This window comes from Molothrus aeneus, chromosome 9, assembly GCF_037042795.1.
Source record: "Molothrus aeneus isolate 106 chromosome 9, BPBGC_Maene_1.0, whole genome shotgun sequence".
Taxonomy (NCBI): Eukaryota; Metazoa; Chordata; class Aves; order Passeriformes; family Icteridae; genus Molothrus; species Molothrus aeneus.
Window position 1 is genome coordinate 26,603,125 of NC_089654.1, and position 6,154 is coordinate 26,609,278.

A 6,154-nucleotide genomic window follows, 5' to 3' on the forward strand; every position below is an offset into this window, starting at 1 on the left:
TCTACTTGTTTTGGTAAAGCTTCTACTGCTTTGCATGCATTTTTAGTGAGGTGAAAAATCCATGTAATTCTTACTAGTGTGGCTGAACAGGTTTCCAGCTCAGATTAAGACTGAGTTCTGTTGTGGACAGGCTCTATGGCAAGGGACCAGTTACTATTAGTACAGGGAACCACAGCCAAAACTCAAACCTCATAACCACCTGCAATGTGTAATTCATGCCTTGCCCTTAACATGCTATAAACCAAAACCAGGCATTTCTTTGGAGGACTGTTGTAGCATTTCCCAACAGGACAAGGGGCTCATACACATTTCAGACAGATAATCGTGGCAGAGTGTTTGTTAAAAAGGAAAAATGTGTTTATTTGGCTAATAACATAAATTAAGAAACCTGTGGAAAATCAAATCCCCCAAACAGTATATTTCCTTGCTGTCCTTTGGTGACAGGCAGTCTCCATTGGAAGGGTTCTTGCAGCTGAGTCTGCAGCTAGATTGGAAAACCTTTTGAACCACTGTCTTAATGAAATTTTACAGTTCAGCAATCCATGTGTGACTGTGAGTACAGAAGCAGTTTCTACTGACTATTGACAAATATGTGCATTTCTTCACAAAAATTACCTGGAGCAATATTTTTGGTGCTCAACTCAGGATGTTAACCAACACATTTAAGCATATAAATTAGACTAGACATAACAGGAGATGCTTCAGGGGAATTTGTAGGGCTGTCTGAAGCTCTCACATGAGGGGATCAGTCAAACAGGGATGGAGCTCAGTCAATCCCCTACCTTTAAGCTGGTTCATTGTCTCAAGCCAGCCCATTTTCTCACTGGTGCAGATGTCTGGGCAGCTCCTGCAGTATACAGGGAGTTCAGTAGTGAAGAGCAGAGCAGCACAGTCTGTACTCATCTGCAGTGCAATTAGACCTAAAGAGCAAACTTGATTTTCATATCACACAAGAAAATAATTTGCTTGGTTTTTCTTGCCACAGGTGAGCATCACATACTGCTAAAGAGCTGAGCTGTGATTTATTCAAATTCCCAATTCCCAGTACGTGCTGCTCTAGGGTGGTACAAACAAGCCTAAGCATCTTTCATTAAAATGAAAAGTAATGCATTTTCATCTCACAAAAGAGCTGAGATTAGGACATGCAGGTGGTACATCACATTAGTACATCACAACTTTTACCATAGCTAATGTGTGGTAAATCAGAGTGCAGCTAAGCTGGTGTGTGGAAAATTACACTGTGGCTGTTGTGCATTTGTGCCCTGGAATTTAGAGGTCTCCAGCAGGATAAGAAATGCTGTTCCAATAATTTGAGAGGCATCTGCAAGATCTTCACTGCTCAGGCTGCTAAGATGTATTTAGTAGTTCAGTGAATTAAAAAATTCTAATAAACCAAACAAAAATAGTTGTTCTCTGTAAAGGTCATGGGTTGTATGGCTGTCCTCAAAGGGCTACATTACTCCAGGCTGTTGTCTTGTGATATAAAATTAGGACTCCTGGAATCTAGTGTTGCGTTTCCATCTGAGAATTGGGCAGGGAAAAGATTATAACAGTGGGAGCGATTTGAAAGTGACAGAGAGCTGCATTTCACAGATTCTGAGCAGGTGATTTGGGTTTGGTTTTTTTTGGTTTTTTTTTTTTTTTTTTTTTTTGGTTAATTCCCAAAACAACTTGGACAAGATGTTGTTGTGATCTTCAGAAGGCAAAAGCCATTAACAGCATATTCTGCCCGAGCTCTGTCTCTGCGTGGGCAGTGGCTGTGCTTTTCTTGCTCTCAAAGAAAGAGCCTTGCTCTTGTAGCTGTGAGGAGGAGACCTAAACCCCAGCTGAAATACCTCAGAATTGGGCACCCCCCCACTTGCTAGTTCAGGCCCACCCTTGGCAAGAAATAAAGGATGAGAGGTGGAAGAAATGAGCAGGGCCCATGAGGAGAGGGAGTAGGAGTAGCCCTGTTTGGACACTCGTGTTTTTCACAGAGCTGTTCACAGAAACCAGCAGCCCATCTCACCCAGTGCAGGGCAGAGGATGTCTGACCCTGCCAGAGCTCAGCCACCTTGGCTCTGATGTGCAGATATGGTTACCAAAGTACCAAGAATGGCAGGGCATGGAAGCAGTTAGCACACCTATTTTATCTTCCTTGCACTGTATCCAGCAGTACAAAATGATTTGGCTTCACAAATACCTAATGGTGACTCACTTAAGTAGCTGTTATTTACACTGCATGGTCAAAACACACTTTACAGCTAAAGATAAAACTTCTGTTAGATTTACCAGTTTGGGCTGGAGAGAAAAAACAAGTAAGGTCTTTTAGGTCTTTAGCCATAGAATCATTTCCCAAATTTCATTTGTTTTTCCAAATGTATCTGATAGTCTAATAAAACAGTGGTGCCCCCCTGCACCCATGGGAACTGCCAGCTGGCCTTTAAGGGCAGTGCTGTGATACTGCAGCCTCTGAGGCTGCCCTTCCTTGCTTCTTAGGATGGATTTGGTACCTCTTAGCTCCCTCTCCTGTCCAGCTGCAGATACATAACTAGTGAACTTGTCTGAGGAGGTTTCTGGGTTGTTTCACTCAAAGCAGTTGTTTGGAGCTCTCCCAAATGAAGCCTAAGTTCATTAGATAATGGAATACCCTTAACTCATGAGCCTGGGGTAAGCTGGTCTTCAGTTGTCATGAATTTACAGCATTTTAAACAGCATGGGCTGGGCACTACAGTGCTACTGTCCCTGCTCTTACATTTGGTGGTTTGATTTCTTCCTCTCTGCCTTTTTATCTGCTTCAAGCAGTAACACTGTGCAGCATTTCCTGGGAGGAGCCAGCCTGCTCGACTCTTCTCATTTATCTAAGACAGACAAAGCACGGCCTTGTGTTTTTCTGTGGCCTTTTTGTGACTGCATTATTTCACTGATGCATTATATTTTTTGTTATTATTATCCTCATAGCATTCTTCAGGACCAGGCTTTTGTAGCCTGGTTTGTACAGAAAAGACAGACAAGAACATGCCCATAGTCCTCCAGGGAGAATTGTGGAAGAGCAGGGAATTGAGATAAATTATTCATTTATAATTTGATATAAACTCATGTGTACTTCAGGGCTGGAGCACTCTTCCCTGGAGGCCAGCACTGCCCACCAAGGACCTCCTCTGTACAACATGGAAAGCCACTAAAACCTTACTCATCAAATTGTTTCCTTAAGATGTTCCCAAAACATATAAAATACAGCAAGCACTGGATGAAGATTAGGAAGAAGCTGCTTCCAGTGTTGCTGCTTTCAACACATTTTAAAATTTCATTTATCTTGAGGGAAGTACTGCAGCCCCCTTGTTGGCACCTCATAAGATGCTTTTTGACGACTGTTGTTGACTGGAAAACTCTTTGATGCCAGTGAAGGAGCTGGTATCCCATGTCCAGCACAGGCTGAACTGTAAAGCTCTGGGTTTCTTTGTATCCCTGCATTTACTAAAGAAAACTGAACCATGACAGCAACAAAGCCTGTGAAGTCATTCTTGATCTGCAGCAGGGGAACAAAGGGTAGAGGCTCTCAGCAGGCCACATGAGAGCTGTGCTCCAGGACTGGGCCTAGAGCCTTAACCTGTCCTGTGTGTGAGTGCTCCTCAGAGATGAGCCTGATGGACACTCCTGGGCAGACACATGAGGAGCTCCTGGACCCTGCACATGTGAGCCAATTGCTGGGCTCACAGAACATCCCAAACCACATCTGTAGAAGGTTTGCAGTGTTTGGCCTAGGACTCTGCTGTTTGCCAGCTGTGAAGGCCACTGGTGTACTTTAAGGCAACTGCAGTTCAGCCCAAAACCTGCACTGCAGTTTGTGTCTTTCATTTATGCAGTGGTGTAGCAGGACTTCCCCTCTGCCACAGAGGAGCTTATCTGTTCCATCAGCTGGTGCACCAGCTCAGAGCATCTTCCCCTCTTGCAGCAATCTGCTAATTGGTGAGATAACCCAAGATATCTGTCCTGTAGTGAGTTCTCTCTGGTACCAGGGAGGTGGAATTCCCAGCTGACCACAAACATCTTGCCTTGAGAGCAGATTGAAGGGAGATAAGCCTTGAATTTCTGACTGACAGACACTTCACTTTACAAACTATAAAAGCTACACAAAACTTTCACAAAGAAGAACTCTTTTGCACAGTCCTTGGAAAGTGTGGGGACCTCTCCTCAAGGTTTGGGATGCTGGCCCTGAGTTACTCTTCTGGAAATTGAGTTCCATCTCTTGCAGCCCTTGGGGACCATATCCTTGTGCCAGCTCCCAGGCAGTGGGGAAGGTCAACAGCTGTGGGGGCACAGCAGGGGCTGTGCTTTCTGTGCTTCTCTCCCAGCACCCTTGTCCATAGCAGCTTCCCAAGGTGAAGTGCCTCCTCCTGCTTTGCTGCTGGACAGTTTTTCCTGCTCTGTTCACTCAGTGAGCTTCCTCTGCCTGTATCACAGACTGCAGAACAGAAGTGCCTCCAGTGACATGTGCACCATTTACCTGACCAGGGATGGCAGCAGGCTGCTGCAGGTGCACTGTGACATGAGCACTGACAGAGGCAGGGGGATACTGAGTGGGGCTCTGCTCCTCTTCCTGCTTGTTGATCAATGTAATAACATGGACATGATACAAATGTTAGTTGAAGCTCCTTTCTCTCTGCTGCACTCCTGTGCTTCAGCTCCTTCCTGAATGCAGTAGCATGTCTCAGGGAGGGTGGTGGCTGGGGTGATGTGGTGTACAGTTAATGCAGTTCAGCTGATGCCTGTTGGTGTTCTCACTGCTAGTGCTGTGAGCATGCACCTCAGCTCTGGCCACACAGGAGCTGCTGAGTGACTTAAAGGAATCTGAAGGAAGAGGCATGGATGCCTTGAGGTGGGGAGTGTGTGTGAGTGTGGAGCAGTGAGGTCAGAGGTTCTCTGATGGCAATCTCTCTAAACAACCAGAGAAAAAGATGAGCTTTTTCACCTTTCAGTGATAAGCGATTTTCTCCACTGAAATAAATTCTTGTGCGTTATAGTCAAGCCCTGCTGATCTTGGTGAAATTTAGAAACCCAAATGCATTGTGAATCTTGTTTAAGCTTGTTTTGTCTTAAGTGTTCAGATCATGCTCAGATTTGTGGGAAGTAAACTGTAAAATTTGTAAAATTAAGTATTTGCCCCAGTGCTTATGTGCAGCCAGAAAATGCAGTGTGTGAATCAGAGAATCCAGCATTAAATAGGGCAAAGTTTTGGAGCAAGAGTCTTTAAATGTTCTGGGGAAAATAATGTTGCAGTACAGCCAGTCTTGTGCTGGTTAAAGTTGTTTGTTTCTTCTGATATTTCTGTCTCTTACCAGAAACTGAGATAAGACAGCATAAACTTGGCAAATTGTCACAAAGCCTCAAGCAGAGAAGGAGGAGGCAGGAAATAGCTGATTTTACCAAAATGGTCACGGGGTGAGAATCTAAGACTGCAAAGGTGAACAGGCTTCCTACTTTAAAGAGTAATTGTCTTTTATTTCTAGGTCTTGACAAGCTGCACAACCTCACAAGCAGCAGCTCCATCTGCTACCAGCTCCATGTGGATTTGTGGGCAGCCAGAGAATCTGTCTGTGAGTTCCTCCAGGCTGCCTCAAGCAGGAAGAGATCCAGGCTGTCAGTGGGGAGTTAGAGAGGCAATGCTGGTAAGGAGGGCCTGGTACTGGTGCTGTCTCTGCACAGGGAAGCAAATGCTGGCACCTGGGTATTTGTATTGCCAGTAGAGTGGGAGCTCCTTAGGTCAGGATGGATCAGATGTGGTTCTCTTTGAGGAGAAAAGCTCAGGGAGACTGAGGAGAGTGTGCCCATGGGAGAACAGGAGAAGGAGTTGCTTGTTCATGGGGAAGAGAGGGCTGTGTGACCCAGGGAAATGCGTGAAAAGGCAGGCTGGGAAGTTTCTACAAAGTACCCTCTGCTGATGGGGCAGCAACTTCTGGGGCTTCCCAGCTAAGAGGAAATAAAAGTGTTTTTTATCCACATGGGAGTTTGCTCAACATCAGTGCTGGCTTCTGCCACTGGTAAATCCCTGTTGTGTCCACAGTCTTCCATTTATGCTTTAATACCCTCTTGCCATGAGGTTTATATCTTCAGCTGGAGGATCCACCCCTCTAATAGCAGTGCTTTAGAGATTTGTGTGCACACCTATCCTGTG